The following is a 19,581-nucleotide window of genomic DNA, read 5'->3' as shown; positions in this document are numbered from 1 at the left end:
TTGCAGGTTTGGGAAATTGGGGTTGTTGTAGTTGAAGTCCCTTTGTTCCTGCTGTTGAGATTCCCTCATTCTTAGGTAAGAATGTGGCTTCCATGGTGGAAATTGTGCATTCACTGTAGTAGAATGTAGAAAATCGATTTGTCTAGCTATTGACTCCAATTGTTGCTGAGTTTGCTGGTGTAGCTGTTTGTTTTGATTCATGACTGGCTTTACTCCTTCAAGATTCATTACTTCCTTTTCTGAAATTGCATTCTGTGGTGTCTCAAATGAGTGTTGGTATTTGGCTCTTTTGTCATTGAACTCTGCAGTTCCTTGGCCAGTTGCTGTTGCTTTGAGTAGGCCATTTGAGAAGTAATCCACCGCTCTTCTTGTTTCTGAGGTTAATCCTTCATAGAACGCTTGGAAACCCACTTTGTCACTTGCTTTCTTGTATCTTTCTCATGCTTTGAACAAAGGTTCTTCCTCTCCTTGTATGAATGGATGTATTCCCTCTTTCATCTTGATGTTTTGTTGGGATGAGGAGAATTTGGCTAGAAACTTGGCAACCAAATCATCCCAACTAGTGATACTTCCTTGGGGAAAGGTTTCAAGCCATTGTGCCGCTTCATCCTTCAGTGAGAAAGGAAATAACAAGAGCTTATAGGTATCATGATTTACACTATTGAGATTGACAGCACCACAAGTCCTCAGAAAAATGGATAGGTGCTGTTTAGGATCCTCCAATGGACTTCCACCATAGGAACAATTGTTCTTGATTAGTGTAATGAGTTGCGGCTTCATGTTGTGGTGTTCTTCTTTCTCAGAAACTCCTTCTTCAATGATATCCTTCCCTCTGGCCTCTCTTCTTTCCTGTGACATATAAACCAACAAACGGAACACACAGTGGTACTCTTGAAAATTGAGTATAGTCAGTTGAGACAAAACTTCAAACAGTTAGTGGGTTAGTCAAAAATTAAAGAAAAAGTGCTTGATCTAAACTACCACCTCACTTAATCATTGTCAATCTATTCAATCCCCGGCAACGGTGCCAAAAACTTGATGTGCGGAAAACGATCCGACACAAAACTCACCGGCAAGTGTACCGGGTCGCATCAAGTAATAATAACTCACATGAGTGAGGTCGATCCCACAAGAATTGAAGGATTGAGCAATTTTAGTTTAGTGGTTGATTTAGTCAAGCAGATCAACAGTTGGTTGAGTGATTTGTGATTAACAGAAATTAAATTGCATGAAAAGTAAAGGGAGAGGGGTAAATTGCAGGAAATTAAAGAGAACAGAAAATAAAAGTGCTGAATCTTAAAGAACAAGAAATTAAATGGCAGAAACTTAGAACGCAAGAAATGTAAATTGCAGAATCTTAGAATGCAAGAAATGTAAATTGCAGAATCTTAGAATGCAAGAAATGTAAATGGCTTGAATTGTAAATGGATCAGGGATGTGGGATTGCAAAAATTAAACAAGAGAGCAGTAAATCTCAACAAACAGAAACGTAGAAGATGGATCTAATTGAACCGGATCTTAAATGCAAATGAAAATAAACCTCGTGTAGCAATGTAACAAGGAAATTGAAATTGAAAGATGTAGATCTCAGGACTCAAGAGACTAGATAACCAAGTCTAGATCTCACTGCCTTCTTAGATCCAAATTTAGAATTCAATTGCAAGAGATTAAAAATCAAAACAGAAGAAAACTTGGATTCAAATCTCAATTCTCCAATGGTGCAGTGAAAGAAAAAAAAAGAGATCTCAAGGTGAGATTGAGACAGAATTTCCTCAATTCTTCAACACCCAAGACTCTAAATCTCCAAATAGCTCAAAACCCAAAAGTTCTCTACTGTGAATACTCTGAAAACTCTTAAAGAAAACTCTTAAAGAAAAAGCTCCTCTAAGACTTCAAATCCTAAGCTATTTATACACTTTCTTCAAATGATCATTAAGCCTTGAATTGGGCCTTTAGTCTTGATGGAATTGGGTTGATAGTAGCCTCCGTTGATTGCTCTTGGTGTTGGGAAGAAATCCATTAGTGAACCGGGCCATGAACCATTCACGTTTGAGTCAACATTTGAGGCAAACGTTGACTCAAACGTCACTTGTGTAAAATTATACAGCTAGGCCAAGATGCTGTCATCCACGTTTGGCTCAACGTTTGAGGTCAAACGTGAGCTCAAACGTGGATCTCCCCATGCTCTCTTTTTGGCCAACGTTTGGCCCAACGTTGGCGCAAACGTGGCTCACTCAATGCATCAAACAGAGGTGCTCTTCCTTGCTTTTATGGCGCCAACGTTTGACCTCACATTTGAGTCAAACGTTGGCGCAAACGTTGGTTTGCTCCAGGGGTGCTTCTCCTTGCTCATATGTGGCCAACGTTTGACCTCACGTTTGAGGCAAACGTTGGCTCAAACGTTGCCATCCCTTGCTCCTTCTTCAGCCAACGTTTGCCTCAATGTTTGAGGCAAACGTTGGCGCAAACGTTGGCTCTTCTCCAGGGTGTTCTTCATCTGCTTCTCACGTTTGAGTTAACGTTTGAGGTAAACGATAGCTCAAACGTGAATCCTTCTTTTCAAGCCATTCTTGCAACCTTCTTCCAAGCTTTATTCCACCTATCATCAACCAACATTTGCATCAAAGCTATGCTCTAATCATGAGAGTTATTCTTTTTCTTGTCATATAAGTGATTATGGCATAAAACTCATGAAAATGCATCAATTCATATATAGTTGATTGAATCTAAGGAAACATGAAATTCCACCCAATTGGCTTACTTGTGGCTTAATAAAGTGCATAAAACTAAGTGAAAACAAAGGAAAAAGACTAGTGAAACTAGGCTAAGATGACTTGCCATCATACTCCTATATATACTACTCTTCTCAGCTTCTAGTTCACTCTTCAAGTCTTGGGCCTTTGGATCTTGAGTTTGAAGCAGTTCCTTTCTTTATTTGGGCTTGGCTTTACTTGCAGAGAGAAAGTGCGGAGTGGGCAGAGACTTAAGCTCAGGGCGTAAGGAGTGTTAATCATTTAGTGAAAGTCCAAGTTCGGGAACGTTAGTGACACTTAACATTGTCACTAACGTTCCAATGCACCTCTTTTGCCTCACGTTAAAACCCACGTTAACTAGGTTAACGTGGCTTCTAACGTGGCCTTTGCCATCCTTCGAGAACGTTAGTGACATTCAACATTGTCACTAACGTTCCAATGTGCCCCTAGGTCTCACGTTAGAGTCCACATTAACTAGGTTAACGTGGCTTCTAACGTGGCTATCTTTTAGCCATCCCAACGTTAGTGACAATGTTGAGTGTCACTAACGTTGGCTCATCCTTCATTTCTCATCGTTAGCTTCCACGTTAACCAAGTTAACGTGGAAGTTAACGTGACTCTTGGGGGTTGTGTGGTTACTTCAACATTAGTGACAATGTTGAGTGTCACTTCCCACGTTAACCAAGTTCACATGGGAGTTAACGTGGTACTTAGCACCATAGTCCAACGTTAGTGACAATGTTGAGTGTCACTAACGTTGGCTTCTCTCCCTCCCCCTTAACGTTAGAGGCCACGTTAACTAGGTTAACGTGGCTTCTAACGTGGCCACTTATGAGTAATTGCCAACGTTAGTGACAATGTTGAGTGTCACTAACGTTAGCTCAACTTCTTTTCTCCACATTAGAGTTCACGTTAACTTGGTTAACGTGACTCTCTAACGTGGGCATTGATGGCTTTTATTGGCAATCACTTTTCTCATTAATCTTTGCAAGTTACCTCCCCTTTTCTTGCTTCTTTTTGGTCCTGAAATCAAGCAACAAAGTGCATCAAAGCTCTAGTCCAAGTCATGAGTAATGCAACATAATATTTGTCACTAAACTTATGCAAAATCCTCATGAAATCATGTAAAATACACAATGTATGCTTGAGTCAAGGCATAAGTGAATATTTACCCAAAACTAGCTTATTTCCTAAAGAAATGCATGAAACTAACCTAAAAACAGTAAAGAAAAGGTCAGTGAAACTGGCCAAGATGCCCTGGCATCACAACACCAAACTTAAAGCTTGCTTGTCCCTAAGCAAGTACTGAAACAAGAGAATGATGAATGGAATATTCAGAGGAATGAGTCATTCTTGTGGAAGTCATATTACTGATTTTATGGTGGTTTCATGCATAGCAACTTAGGTTCATTCCATTACTGGCTTTCAGACCTTTATCATGTCCCTAAACACTTACTTTGTTTATATCTCATGAGACTTTTATTCATTGATCCTTTTATTGTTATTACAAGGGTTGTTTGTGTTATTTAGGCTAAGTGCTCTGTAAGGGGGCAACTCTTTAAGATAAGCTTTCAGCCAACACTCCTGAACCAGTTGGTTCAAGGTGCTAGGTGTTGAAGCACCCCTAAGGACTTACTCCCTCAAGTCTCTCCCCCATACATACACACCACAGGCATATAGTTTATTTATTTTCTTTTCTTGAGACCTTGGTGTCCAGCACCTCTTTGGGTTACTAAATGCTCTGTATTGAGGGTTACTCTTGATAGTGGACTTTCAGCTGATAATCCCGAGTTAGTTAACCCAAGTTACCAAGTGATAAGGCACCCCTAAGAGCTTATTCATCCAAGTAGATCCCTCACACAGGAGCACCACAGACACTTGCCTCAAGATTAAAACCGTTGATGCCTAGCCTTATTGCTTACTCTTTTTCTTTTGTTTTTCACTTCCTTTGTTTTTTTCCTTTTCTCTTATTAGGATCTTGTCATATGCTTAGTCTCATGGGTATATCCAAAGTCAAGTATTCAGGATAGATAGTTGTCCTCCTAACCTTGTGGTTGAACCAACTTAGCTAACTTATGACTACCCCAAAGATTCATGAATGCACTTCCACAATATGAACTCTACCCTGGTCTTTTGAAAGCAATCATTCTCTTTTTCATTTGATTTAAAATGGAAAAGCTTACAAGTAAATAGGGGAATGATGCAGTGACATTTAAACCAGAAATCATGGACCTATTCAGAAAGAAAACTTAAAAGACAGAAAAAAAAATTTTTTTTTTAACATGACATGGAAGCAAGTTCTATTTCATACAAGATCTTCCTTATTTAAAGCATAGAAAACGATGGACTAAAAGGAACTCCACCACCTTTCATTCATGTGGATGCCCGTGCTCCCCTCCTTGCTTGTCCTCATTGTGTCTCTCTTGAGTGCTTGTGCTCCCACTTCCTTTGCCTTTTCCAAGCAGCTTCTTCCAGAAACCACTATCTTCCATCTTCTTCTTGAGTGTCTCCTTTTGCTGTTTCACTTTCCTCTCTTCTTGTTCTACAAATTCTTTTTGGACTTCATCATATGTGGGGATGGCATAGTGTAGATGATTCATATTACTGGTCATGTAGTTCAACTCGGCTTGAGTGTTTACATAGAACTCCTCCCTATGTAGTTGCCTTCCTTCATTGAGTACACTGAACTCATTGAAAGTTTTCATTTGGGCTATCTGCCACTGGTTGAGCTCTTGCAAGTGCTTCTCTTGAAGCTCTTGCCTCTCATTCACTTGGTTGATGGCTTGAGTGAGCTGGGAGTAGCGTTCCTGCTGCTGCTCCATTTGTTGTTTTTGCCATGCTTCCTGTTGACTCAGCCGGTTCAGTATTTGCTCTTGTCCTTCCATATGTCTCTGTCCTAAATCTTCAATGGCTCTTAAAAGGTGAGTCATATTCAAGTTGGCTGGGTCATGATGCTCTTCTTGTTGATATTCTTCCTGATGGTATTCCTCTTGGTGAGCTCCTTCCTGGGCCCTTTGCCTTCCTATATGTGGCCTTCTTAGTTGCTGAGCCGGTGTGGTATAGACCATTCGCTCGAGTGTGACTGGCCTCCCTGGGTTCACCCAGTCTGGGCTGCTATCCTCAAATATTACCTTGGCCTTGTTGCACAAGCGGAGAATGGTGCTGGGGTACCAAAGTCTGGCACCTGAGTCAGCTTTCTCAACTGACTCTTGAATCTCTTCGGCAATGAGCTCATACACTTTGATTTCCCCACCTTGTACTAAGCATTGTACCATAGTGGCTCGATTGATGTTGACCTCTGAATTATTAGCAGCTGGTAGGATGGACCTCCTTACAAGCTCAAACCACCCTTTGGCTTCCGGGTGAAGGTCTTTCTTTTTTATGAATTTTGGTCTCCCATCTGAGTACCTCTCCCAGTCAGCGGCTATGACACAGATGTCTGATGCTATCTCTGAGAGCTCATCCTTATCGGGGCTTCTACTTATCCTTGCCTGATAACTCTCCTCAACAAAATGAGGTGATTTCAAATGAAGAGCTCTTGTTATAGCACTTGGGCTGAAATCCACCTCCTTTCCTCTCACATAGCTTTTGAAGGTTGGAGCTTTGGTCTTATCCTCTCTAACTGCATTTGCATAGAATTCTTTGATGAGGTTTCCATTGATCTTCCCCTCTGGACTGGTGAGCAATTGCCACCCCCTCTGTTCGATTTTTCTCCAAATCTGTGGTGATTCATTGGCATTGATTTGGAAGATTAACTCTGGCAATATCTTTCTGGCACTTATCCGCTCAAATTCATGCTCATGAAAGGCAGTCTTGAATCTTTTGTCATCAAAGGGAGCACTCACCATAGGTTCCTTCCACTTTTGCCTCTTTGAGCTTGATGATGCCATGACTTGAGTTGTTGTTTGAGGAGATTTGAGGTTTCGGATAGATGAAGAGTGGGTTGGTTAAAGCAATTTGTGATGAAGGGTTTAGTGTGCCAATAGAAGTGTGGAGAGTGGGAATTTGAATGTGAGGAGTGAGCATGCACTAAGGTTCACTTATATAAGAAAATCATGAGTGGATGAAGGGTGTGGATTGCATGAATGTTTACTAGATGAACGGATGGGGTTGTGTATGAAGGAAAGATAAGGATCATTACTTTAATGAGAGTGATTGGTTCGTTTTTCAAGGGTCTTCTTTTTCCAATGTTGCATGGCAACGTTTCCCCCTGCGTTCTCTCTTGAGACATGTGTGTAGTGCTCTTAATTAAGTGGTGAAATCTCCTCCATTTAATTGTCCAATCAATCCGTTTTTATGCTTCTTTTCCTTTCCTATAAAGATTTGAAATAAGGGAATTAATATATAAGAAAATTAAAACTCTACGGCTAGAATAAATTGAAAGAAAGGATTTGATTGTTTGTTTATGAGTTTCAACTAACTAACTAACTATTGGTGGTTCCTTATATGCATTTTGGTGGCACCATGGGGTGACACTAAACTTAGTTTGAAGCACTGTGATGAAAGTTTTGTGTTCAAAGCTCCCAAGACTAGCATGCAACTTGGTTTGCTTTGAACACCAAACTTGTTCCTCACTATATTCTGCATAAGAAGATTTTCACCAATTGTTTGTTAAGTTTGGATTGAAGCTCATAAAGATTGACTTATTCATTATCATCTGAAAGCATATAAAACATGGGTTGCCTCCCATGAAGCGCTTCTTTATCGTCACTAGCTTGACGTTTTTCTTTCATCATGGTGGTTGGTAGTGCTTAAAGTCCTCCCCTCTTGCTATGGATTTGTATCCATTGGTTGGATCAATGATCTCCATATGTTCCAAGGAAAGAACTCTGTTGATAGTGAAGACCTTAGGTAACTGAGATGGTACAGTAGGGAGATTAGGAGGAATATCTGAGAAGTAAGATGAGACAACTCTATCCCCTGGAGAGAAATCTTCCGTAGGGATCTTCTTGTTCCTCCATTTCCTTGGTACCTTCTTCTTTGTTTCTTTTGAGGTTGCCTTCCCCTTGGTGACCTCTTTTCTCCAAGGAGTTGTGATGCTGTCTTCACCTGCCTCTAGAGGTTTGGGTTCCTCCAATTTTTCTTTGAGCTGTGGCAGTTGCTGTTTTCCTTGTTTATCAGTTGAGGGGGTTTCAGAATGAACTAGCTGTGCTTCAGTGCTTGTCTCCTCCTTCAGTGTCTCCTTATCGTTTGTGCTTAGTTCCTTGTCCTCTTGATCTGTTTCTTGTGAGAAGTTGAAGACATTGAAGCTGAGTCGTTCATCATGAATTCTCAATATTAGCTCCCCTTTCTCTACATCGATAACTGCTCTGGCCGTAGCTAGGAATGGTCTTCCCAATATGATTGGGTGAGTATGACTCTCTTCCATGTCTAGAATGACAAATTCTGTTGGGAGAAAGTACTTCCCAACCTTTAGCAACACATTTTCCACCACTCCTATTGCTTGCTTTTGAGTTTTGTCAGCCAGTCTGATAATGACATCTGTGGGCATTATCTCATTAATCTGCAGCCTCTTCGCCAGGGATAAAGGTAGTAAGTTGATGCTGGCCCCCAAATCACATAGTGCTCCTTCGAACATAGTCTCACCTATGGCACAAGGGATATGAAAGCTTCCTGGGTCTCTTCTTTTTGTAGGCAGCTCAGGCTGAATAAGTGCACTACATTCCTTGTTCATCACTATAGTCTGCCCTCCCTTGAGTGAGCTTTTCCTCGGAAGAAGTTCCTTCATATACTTGATGAATGTAGGCATTTGTTGAATTGCCTTGATGAATGGTATGTTCACATGCAGAGATACAAACAAGTCTAGGAACCTTGAGTATATTCTTTTTCCCACAGCACCATTGAGCAGTTGAGGGAATGGTGCATAGAGCTTCAGCAGCTCTTGTTGTGAGATTTCTGGTTCTTTGTGATCTCTATTCTCCTCCTTTGTTGAGTTGTCTTCAGGTTGTTTGCACATTTTGCCTTGCTTGTCTTCAATCTCTTGATCACTTGTAGTGACCATTTTGCAATCTTCCCATCTTACTTTCTTTGCTTCTCCCTTGGGGTTTTTCTCAGTGTCACTTGTGAAGCTATCAGTAGGTTTGGGAATCTTCTCAGCTAAATATCCCACCTGGAATTCCATCTTCCTAATGGTTTCTCCCTGGTTCTTAATATTGGCTCGCACCTCCTCTTTGAACACCTTATTTTCTTGAATCTCTTGGCATATTCCTTCAAGTAAAGCTTCAATCTTAGAGAGCTTGTCATCAATTGATGAGTGGTTCGGAGCAGATGTGCTATTTTGGTTTTGATAAGTATGTGGAGAAGTGTTGTTGTGGGGGTGTTGAGATGTCCTCTGGGTGAATTGTTGGTGAGTTGCATTGTTGTTGGAGTTGAAACATCTCTGGTCTTGGTTTTGATCTTGTTCACTTCTCCACCCAAAGTTCGGGTGATTTCTCCATCCAGGGTTGTAGGTCTTGGAGTATGGATCATAGTTTTTCCTTGGTGAATTCCCAATGTAGTTGGCTTGCTCTTGACTCCTTTCTGCTTCTTGGTTTACTCCTTCTTGTGTTGTTGATGAAGTGGAGATTGCTGCTACTTGGTTCATCTCCATCTTCTTGGTGAGGTCAGCCAGCTGCTGGGTAATGAGCTTGTTTTGGGCCAACAGAGCATCCACATTGTTTAGCTCCATCACTCCTCTTGTGTTCCCTCTTTCGGAAGCATAGAAGTAGTCGTTTTCTGCTACTGTTTCAATAACATCTATGGCTTCCTCAATGGTCTTCTTCTTGTTCAAGGACCCTCCAGATGAATGGTCTACTGCCTTCTTTGACTCATAAGAGAGCCCTTCATAGAAAATGTGTAGCTGGACCCATTCGTTGAACATGTCAGGTGGACACCTCCTTGTTAAGTCTTTGAACCTCTCCCATGCTTCATACAGAGTCTCACCATCCTGTTGCCTGAAGGTTTGAACCTCAGCTCTCAGCCTATTGATTCGTTGAGGAGGGTAGAATCTTGCTAAGAATTTGTTCACCACATCCTCCCAAGTTGTCAACCTCTCCCTTGGGAAGGATTCCAGCCACTTGGCTGCCTTGTCTCTGAGTGAGAAGGGAAATAAGAGCAATCTATAGGCGTCAGGATGAACACCATTAGATTTCACTGTGTCATATATTCTCAGGAAGGTGGTCAAGTGTTGGTTGGGATCTTCTTGAACACCTCCTCCAAACGAACAGTTGTTCTGAACAAGGGTGATGAGCTGTGGTTTAAGCTCAAAGTTGTTGGCATGGATTGTTGGCTTTTGGATGCTACTTCCACAATTGCCTGGGTTTGGATTAATGTAAGAGCCCAAAACTCTTCTATCCTCCCCAGCATGATTTGCTCCACCTCCTCTGCCATGGTTGTGAATCTCTTCTTCATGATGATTTTCCATGTTTTCTTCCATGTTTGGTTCAAAGTATTCCTCAAACTGTTCCTCCTCTTCTTCAGCACCAACTACTCGTTTTTCTTTTGCCTCCCTCCTTAGTCTAAGGAAGGTTCTCTCTGGTTCAGAATCAAAGGAAGTTGAAGCCCCGCTTCTTCTCCCTGTCATACAACCAACAAGTACAAGCAGAGAATATAGGTGCAGACAGTATTTGTGTCAGAATTGATGTTAGTTGTGGGTGATGCAATATATCAAACAGTTAGTGGGTTAGCAAACAGAATTGAAAATAACAAAGAGAAACAAAAGAGTAGATGGAAAAGGGAAGAAGTTTAACTAAAACAAAAAGTAAATCACTCAAACAGAAAAATAAAATTCACGAAATAAAATGCTCAATCTAGTGATCTTCCAATCTAATCATTGTTGATGCACAATCAATCCCCGGCAACGGCGCCATAAACTTGATGCACGGAAAACTTGTCTCTCAACAAATCTCCCTTCGGCAAGTGTACCGAAGTTGTCATCAAGTAAAAACTCACAATAGAGTGAGGTTGAATCCCACAGGGATTGATTGATCAAGCAACTTTAATTAGAAGAATGTTCTAGTTGAGCGAATCCAGAATTTGGGTTGAGAGTTGCAGAAAATAAAATGGCGGGAATGAAAATAACAGAAAAGTAAATGCTAGAATTAAAGGACTGGAAGTAAATGACTGAAAATAAATTGCAGAATTGTAAATGGGAATGGGGGATTTGCTCATAAAAGTAAATGGCAGAAATTAAAGAGAATGGGTAAGATTAGAGATGGGGAGTTCATTGGGCTTAGGAGATGTTGCAATTCTCCGGATCAAGTTCATTTTCATCTCTTCCTCAATCAATGCACTCATTGATCTCCTTGGCAATCTTAAGTGATTGAATTGCAATTTCTTGCAATTCAATCTCTCAAATCTTGATCAATAGCCAATTTCTTGGTCAATTGCTCATGAGAAGAGTTGAAGTATGGTCACTGATTATACCACATGCATTTCTCAAACCAAGTATTGAGAGGGTTACAGTCACATACCCATCCAAACCCAATTTGTTCCAGCATGAGAAAGCATTTCTAGCTTGATCTCTTCATTCCTCTTCCAAGGTTCAAAAGTGATCCAAGTTTGAATAGCTTCTCTTCCAAGATAACTACTCAATTGGATGAAGACCGAAAGCTTTCAAGTAAAATCAAGAGGAAAGATAGAAGAAGAACAATGAAAATTAGTATTGATCCATCAAATTACAACAGAGCTCCCTAACCCAATGAAAGGGGTTTAGTTGTTCATAGCTCTTGAAGATGAAAACAAAGATGGAGAATACATCATAAAACTAGAAATTGCAAAGAAAGCAAAATACAGAGAGTGGTTCTTCAGCCTCCAGAACTCCTTTACAATTCAAAGCTACTCCTATATATTCTACTCTTCTCAGCTTCTAGTTCACTCTTCAAGTCTTGGGCCTTTGGATCTTGAGTTTGAAGCAGTTCCTTTCTTTATTTGGGCTTGGCTTTACTTGCAGAGAGAAAGTGCGGAGTGGGCAGAGACTTAAGCTCAGGGCGTAAGGAGTGTTAATCATTTAGTGAAAGTCCAAGTTCGGGAACGTTAGTGACACTTAACATTGTCACTAACGTTCCAATGCACCCCTTTTGCCTCACGTTAAAACCCACGTTAACTAGGTTAACGTGGCTTCTAACGTGGCCTTTGCCATCCTTCGAGAATGTTAGTGACATTCAACATTGTCACTAACGTTCCAATGTGCCCCTAGGTCTCACGTTAGAGTCCACGTTAACTAGGTTAACGTGGCTTCTAACGTGGCTATCTATTAGCCATCCCAACGTTAGTGACAATGTTGAGTGTCACTAACGTTGGCTCATCCTTCATTTCTCATCGTTAGCTTCCACGTTAACTAAGTTAACGTGGAAGTTAACGTGACTCTTGGGAGTTGTGTGGTTACTTCAACGTTAGTGACAATGTTGAGTGTCACTAACATTGTCGACAACTCTTCATCTTCTACGTTAGTTCCCACGTTAACCAAGTTAACATGGGAGTTAACGTGGTACTTAGCACCATAGGCCAACGTTAGTGACAATGTTGAGTGTCACTAACGTTGGCTTCTCTCCCTCCCCCTTAACGTTAGAGGCCACGTTAACTAGGTTAACGTGGCTTCTAACGTGGCCACTTATGAGTAATTGCCAACGTTAGTGACAATGTTGAGTGTCACTAACGTTGGCTCAACTTCTTTTCTCTACGTTAGAGTTCACGTTAACTTGGTTAACGTGACTCTCTAACGTGGGCAATGATGGCTTTTATTGGCAATCACTTTTCTCATTAATCTTTGCAAGTTACCTCCCCTTTTCTTGCTTCTTTTTGGTCCTGAAATCAAGCAACAAAGTGCATCAAAGCTCTAGTCCAAGTCATGAGTAATGCAACATAATATTTGTCACTAAACTTAAGCAAAATCCTCATAAAATCATGTAAAATGCACAATGTATGCTTGAGTCAAGGCATAAGTGAATATTTATCCAAAACTAGCTTATTTCCTAAAGAAATGCATGAAACTAACCTAAAAACAATAAAGAAAAGGTCAGTGAAACTGGCCAAGATGCCCTGGCATCATGGACCCTTTGCTTTTCCCACTGACTTTGTGGTATTGGATATGGATGGGCACAAATTTGCATCTCTTATCCTAGGAAGACCCTTCCTAGCTTCAGGAAGAACCCTCATTGATGTTCAGAAAGGGAAAGTAACCCTGAGAGTCAATGAGGATGAATATGTGTCAAATGCTGTCAAAGCCATGCAGCATCCAAACACTCCAAAGGAGTGCATGAGCATTGACATCATCGACTCCCTAGTGGAAGAAGTGAACATGGTTACAAGACTCGAGGAAGAGCTGGATGACATCTTCTATGATGTCCAGCTCGAGTTGGAGGTAGCAGACGAAATACAGGAGACTTTAAGTGCTCCTAAGGAAGATGATAAGCCTTCAAAGCTCGAGCTCAAGCCATTACCATCCTCCCTGAAATATGCATTTCTGGGAGATGGAGATACTTATCCTATAATCATAAGCTCCACATTAGAGCCACGGGAAGAAGAAGCACTCATTCAAGTGCTCAAGACACACAAGACCGCTCTTGGGTGGACTATAAGTGACCTTAAGGGCATTAGCCCAACCCGATGCATGCACAAAATCCTACTGGAGGTTGACGCCAAACCAGTGGTGCAACCACAAAGACAACAGAATCCGGCTATGAAGGAAGTAGTGCAGAAGGAAATCACTAAGCTCTGGGAGGCTGGGATTATTTATCCCATCTCTGACAGCCCCTGGGTGAGCCCTGTCCATGTTGTTCCCAAAAAGGGAGGCATGACAGTGGTTCATAATGAAAAGAATAAATTGATTCCTACAAGGACAGTTACAGGGTGGCGTATGTGCGTCGACTATAGAAGGCTCAATAACGCCACCAGAAATGATCATTTTCCTTTACCGTTTATTGATCAAATGCTAGAGAGACTAGCAGGGCATGCTTTTTATTTCTTCCTGGATGGATATTCTGGGTACAATCAAATAGCAGTGGATCCACAAGCTCAAGAGAAGACATCATTCACATGCCCATATGGCGTGTTTGCCTATAGGCGAATGCCATTTGGCCTATGCAATGCACCTGCCACCTTCAAGAGATGTATGCTCTCCATCTTCTCTAATATGGTGAAGAAGTTCCTTGAAGTGTTCATGGATGACTTCTTTGTCTTTGGAGACTCATTTGACTCCTGCCTTGACCATTTGGCCCTAGTTCTGAAGAGATGCCAAGAGACAAACCTAGTTTTGAACTGGAAAAAATGTCACTTCATGGTGATTGAAGGCATTGTTCTTGGGCACCGGATCTCAAACAAGGGAATAGAAGTGGATCAAGCTAAGGTGGAGGTGATTGAGCGATTACCAACACCCACTAATTTCAAAGGAATCCAAAGTTTCCTTGGACACGCACGATTCTACAGAAGGTTTATAAAAGATCTTTCTAAAATTGCAAAACCTCTGTTTAACTTATTAACCATTGACACTCCATTCGTCTTTGACCAAGAGTGTCAGTAGGCCTTTGAGACTCTGAAATCTAAACTTATCACTGTGCCTGTAATCTCTGCACCCAACTGGGACGTACCATTTGAACTGATGTGTGATGCCAGTGGCTATGCCATTGGCACAGTTCCAGGGCAGATACATGACAAACTTCTGTACGTCATTTATTACGTGAGTCGTGTTCTGAATGACGCACAGAAGAACTATACCACAACAGAAAAGGAATTACTTTCTGTGGTGTTTGCCATTGAAAAGTTTAGATCCTATTTAGTAGGATCTAAGGTCATTATCTACACTGACCATGCTGCTCTGAGGTATCTACTCACTAAGTAGGATTCTAAGCCCAGACTCATAAGATGGGTATTACTCCTTCAAGAGTTAGATATAGAAATTAGAGACAGAATGGGTTCAGAAAATCAAGTGGCTGACCACTTGTCTCGAATTGAACCAGTGGCAGAGACTTCTCCTCCCTCCACTGACATATTCGAAATCTTTCCAGATGAGTAACTCTTTGCCATCCAGACAGCACCGTGATTTGCAGACATTGCAAATTACAAGGCTATAAAATTCATTCCCAAAGAGTACAACAGGCAGCAAGCCCGGAAACTCATGCATGATGCAATGTACTACTTGTGGGATGAACCATATCTCTTTAAGAGATGCTAAGACGGAATAATCTGATGTTGTGTATCTGAAGAAGAGGTACAGAGAATCCTATGGCATTGCCATGGCTCAGACTATGGAGGATACTTTGGAGGTGTGCAAACAGCCACAAATGTTCTCCAAAGTGGCTTCTACTGGGCCTCACTCTTTAATGACTCTAGAGAGTTTGTCTGTAACTATGATAGTTGCCAAAGGGCTGGCAATCTCCCTCATGGTCATGACATGCCTCAACAAGGAATCCTAAAGATTGAGTTGTTTGATGTGTGGGGTATAGACTTCATGGGACCCTTTCTACCTTCATATTCCAACACCTACATCTTTGTGGCTATAAACTATGTATCTAAATGGGTTGAAGCAATAGTATCACCCACTAATGACACTAGAGTAGTGATGAAGTTCCTCCAAAAGAACATCTTCAGCAGATTTGGTGTCCCTCGGACACTGATTAGTGATGGAGGTATTCATTTCTACAACAGACAGCTTGATTCTGTCTTAAGCCGTTACGGGGTTCGCCATAAAGTGGCAATACCATTTCATTCCCAGACAAATGGACAAGCTGAAGTCTCAAATAGAGAACTAAAGCGAATTCTAGAGAGGATAGTAAGCACCTCTATAAAGGATTGGGCTAGAAAGCTTGATGATGCTCTATGGGCACATAGAACAGCTTTCAAAACCCCTATAGGAACCTCACCATATCAGTTGGTGTATGGAAAATCCTGTCATTTTTCAATGGAACTATAATACAAGACCTATTGGGCCACTAGATTCCTCAACCTTTATGCTAAAGAAGCAGGAGAAAAATGGCTACTTCTACTAAATACATTGGATGAATTCCGCCTAGCTGCATTTGAAAATGCTAAGATCTATAAAGAAAAAGCAAAAAGGTGGCATGACAGGAAGATATCCTCCAGGGTCTTTGAATCAGGACAAAATGTCATGCTCTTCAATTCAAGACTTAAATTATTCCCTGGGAAACTCAAATCCCGTTGAAAGGGACCATATGTGATTACTAGTTTATCACCTTATAGGCGCATAGAACTTCAAGGTAAAGATCCAGACAATAGGTTCACTGTCAATGGACAGAGAGTCAAGCATTACCTTGAAGGAGATATTGAACCAAGAGGCTCAACACTGCTACTAAGTTAAGTACAGTGAAGTCCAGCTAAAGGCATTTAAGAAGTGCTTGTTGGGAGACAACCTAATGATTAATAGTATAGTAGTCTTTATTTTTCCAACTATTCCTGTTTGAATTAGTATTTTTCATAATTAGTTTTTATTAATTTGTTTCTTTTGTTCTTTTAATGTTAGTGATCATGAACAGTGTTTAAACATAGATAGAATGATACAGAACAGAAAACAGAACACCCTGAAAGAAGCATTCTTCTGGCATTTGGTGTCAAGTGGGTGTTTGATGCACGAATACCCACACTTTCGTACAGTTGTACCAGCAAGTGCACTGGGTCGTCCAAGTAACATCTGGGCAAGTCAAGGTCGATCCTACGAGGATTGTGGTTTGAAGCAAGCTATGGTTATCTTACAAGTCTTAGTCAGGCGGATCAGAAGGTTTATGTTTAGATGCAGTTTGATTATAAATTTGAATGGAATCAGTAGTAGGAATATGGTTCACAATCAGAGTTGCTTTGCTTTTCTGAATTAACTCTGGTATTACTATCTTTTCTGATTGTGAATAATCTTTTTCATGGTAGGCAGTATATGATCAAAGCCATTGCCCATGGTCATTGATCTCCTCTGCTCCAGATCAAATGCCATTGCCCGTGGTCATTCTCTTGCAGTGAGGGTGAAGCTCTAGCAGTCCATTCTCTTGGCGATCCTACTCAAAATGCCACAGATAAGGTCAAATCTTCCGGATCAGAGAATGCTGCTTCTTTGGATTCTAGCCTATACCACAGAGACCCTAATAACCCCAGAAATCGGATGAACTGGTGTCTTAAAAAGTCCCCAACAAAGTCGTGGATTAGCCGTCTGAGAGATGTATAAACATAGCTATTGGTTCGCGCTTTCCAGCTACGAATTCACACAAAACCAAGTAGACGGGGTGTTTGTCAGGCACGTTCGTCTTAGTATGATGAATAGATCTAATTGTCACTGATCATCCTATTCACCATGTTGAAGATAGAATATACATCTTAGAGATAAATCAGACACGGATCGAAGCAAAGTATCGACTATTATATATTGCTGGAAAGCTCTAGAAGTCAGCTTTCCATAGCCATTAAGAACACTCCATTTATACTTCTGTAGCTCCAGAAAAGCTCTTCCGAGTGCAAGCATGTCAGATCCAGACAGCATCTGCAGTGCTTTCTCTGTCTCTGAATCAGACTTTTGCTCCAGCTCCTCAATTTTAGCCAGAAAATATCTGAAATTGTACAAAAGCACAAAAACTCATAGTAGAATCCAAAAATGTGAATTTAACACTAAAACCTATAAAAACTTAATAAAACCTAAACAAAAACATACTAAAACTATATGAAAATGATTCCAAAAAGCATATAAAATATCCGCTCATCACAACACCAAACTTAAATTGTTGCATGTCCCCAAGCAACTTAAAACATAGTAGGATAAACAAAGAAAATTAAGATACAATAAATTTCAGAGTTTCCAATGAAGCTCAGATTCAATTAGATGAGCGGGACTTAGTAGCTTTTTGCTTCTGAATAGTTTTGGCATCTCACTATCCATTGAAACTTAGAATAGTTGGCATCTTTAGAAACTTAGAATCCAGATAATATTATTGACTCTCCTAGTTAACTTCTTTTTTATTCTTGAACACAGCTTTTTGAGACTTGGCCGTGACCCTAAGCACTTTGTTTTCTAATATTACCACTGGATACATAAATGCCATAGACACTTTACCTGGGTGAACCCTTTTAGATTGTGATTCAGCTTTGCTAGAATCCCCAAATAGAGGTGTCTAGAATTCTTAAGCACATTCTTTTTGCTTTGGACCACGTGATGCTAGGGCATCTTAGGCTAGTTTCACTAGCTTTTTTTCTTTGTTTTTAATAGGTTTTATGTACTTTCTTGAGTTATAAGTAAGCAATTGGGGTAAAAATTCATGAATGCCTAGAATCACCCAACCATGGTTAATTTGATGCAATTTCATGAGAATTATGCTATAATTACTTGTATGCTAAGAATGATGAGAGCTCTCATGACTTTAGCAAGGCTTTAATGCACGTGTTGGTTGATGACAGGTGAAGGAAGGCATGGAAGGAAGTTTAAGAAGGAGCATGAAAAGATGAAGAAGAAGCAACGTTGGTGGCCAAGTTGGACCACCAACGTTGCCTCAAACGTTGAAAGGGAGGCAGAGCAATCCTCTGCATAATTAGCTAGTGCTCACGTTTGAGGGAATCTTAGCAAGCCAACGTTACCCCAACATTGTGATAAAATGTGCTTTTTAGAGATTTTGAAAAATTGCAACGACGCGCACGCGTGCTACACGCGTACGCATGGATTGGAAATTCTAACAATCCACGTGTACGCGTAGCTGACGCGTACGCGTGGATGGGTAACGTTGGACCCCAAACGCTACCTCCAATGTTGGTGGCTAACGACGCGATTGTGATCTGAAAATTCTGAATTTGAAAACGCGCAATGACGCGCACACGTCTGTGGCGCGTACGCGCAGGCCTAACTTTTGAGAATCCACGCGCACGCGTACAGCACGCGCACGGGTGGGTAGGCCAACGTTGGAGGGAACGTTGCCAGTCCAACACTGAAGCCAATGCTCTTCTACATGTTTTGAAAACTAGAAATGGGGTTTTTGCATCCACGCGCACGCGTGGATGCGCATTCTGATCCCAAGGGCGCAAACGCGCAAGGCACGCGTACGCGTGGGTAGAAGAACATTGGCACTCTAACGTTGAGTCAAACGCCAATGACAGCAAATCTATCTGGTTTTTAAGAAAGGCGTTTGAGTCAACGTTGGCCATCAAACGTTGACTCCAACTTGAGCACCGAAACCTTGCAAATTCAAACAGATCTCTTCTCAACATCAAGGGAAACCAATTGGAGCAACTTCAACCCAATTCCATCAAGGCCAAAAGCCCAATTCAGAGATTGAAGATCAATGGAAGAAAGTGTATAAATAGCTTAGGATTTAAGTTAGAAAAAAAAACTTTTACTTCACTTTTGACTTTTTGGCTGATTTTAGTTTTCTGCAATTCTTTCATTTCAGAATGTATCTTTCAATTCCAATTTCCATTTTGAGAGCTATGAACAACTAAACCCCTTTCATTGGGTTAGGGAGCTCTATTGTAATTCAATGGATCAATAGTAATTTTCATCTTCTTTTTCTTTCTTTTCTTTTGATTTTTGTTAGAAAGCTTTCGATCTTAATTCAATTGGATAGTTGTCTTGACAAAGAAGCTATCCATAATTAGAATTCTTCGGATCCTTGAGAGAGGGATGAAGAATTCATGCTAGAATTGCTTTCTCACATTGGATTAGATTGGGGGTTGGATGGATATTGTGACATTTAATCCTACCAATACTTTGATCTATGAATTTGTGTGGTATAATCAGTGACCGAACTTCAACTCTTCCCATGAGCAATTAAATCAAGACATTGGACAATTGTTCATGCTTAGAGAGATTGGTGAGCCAAGACATTGGGATCCAATCATTTAAGATTGCCAAGCAATGTCAATGAATGCATTG

General features: G+C 40.8%; 1 non-coding gene across 1 annotated transcript; it reads left to right on the top strand.

Annotated features, from left to right (window-relative positions):
• Positions 1-9,610: 9,610 nt before the first annotated feature.
• LOC112753731 (small nucleolar RNA R71) lies at positions 9,611-9,714 on the top strand. The gene has a single exon (XR_003178101.1). It is a non-coding gene; the product is annotated as a small nucleolar RNA R71 (small nucleolar RNA).
• Positions 9,715-19,581: the final 9,867 nt, after the last annotated feature.

Source organism: Arachis hypogaea, chromosome 15 (genome assembly GCF_003086295.3).
Source record: "Arachis hypogaea cultivar Tifrunner chromosome 15, arahy.Tifrunner.gnm2.J5K5, whole genome shotgun sequence".
Lineage (NCBI taxonomy): Eukaryota > Viridiplantae > Streptophyta > Magnoliopsida > Fabales > Fabaceae > Arachis > Arachis hypogaea.
The sequence above is the reverse complement of the archived record's forward strand: the minus strand, read 5'-3'. Positions and strand labels throughout refer to the sequence as shown.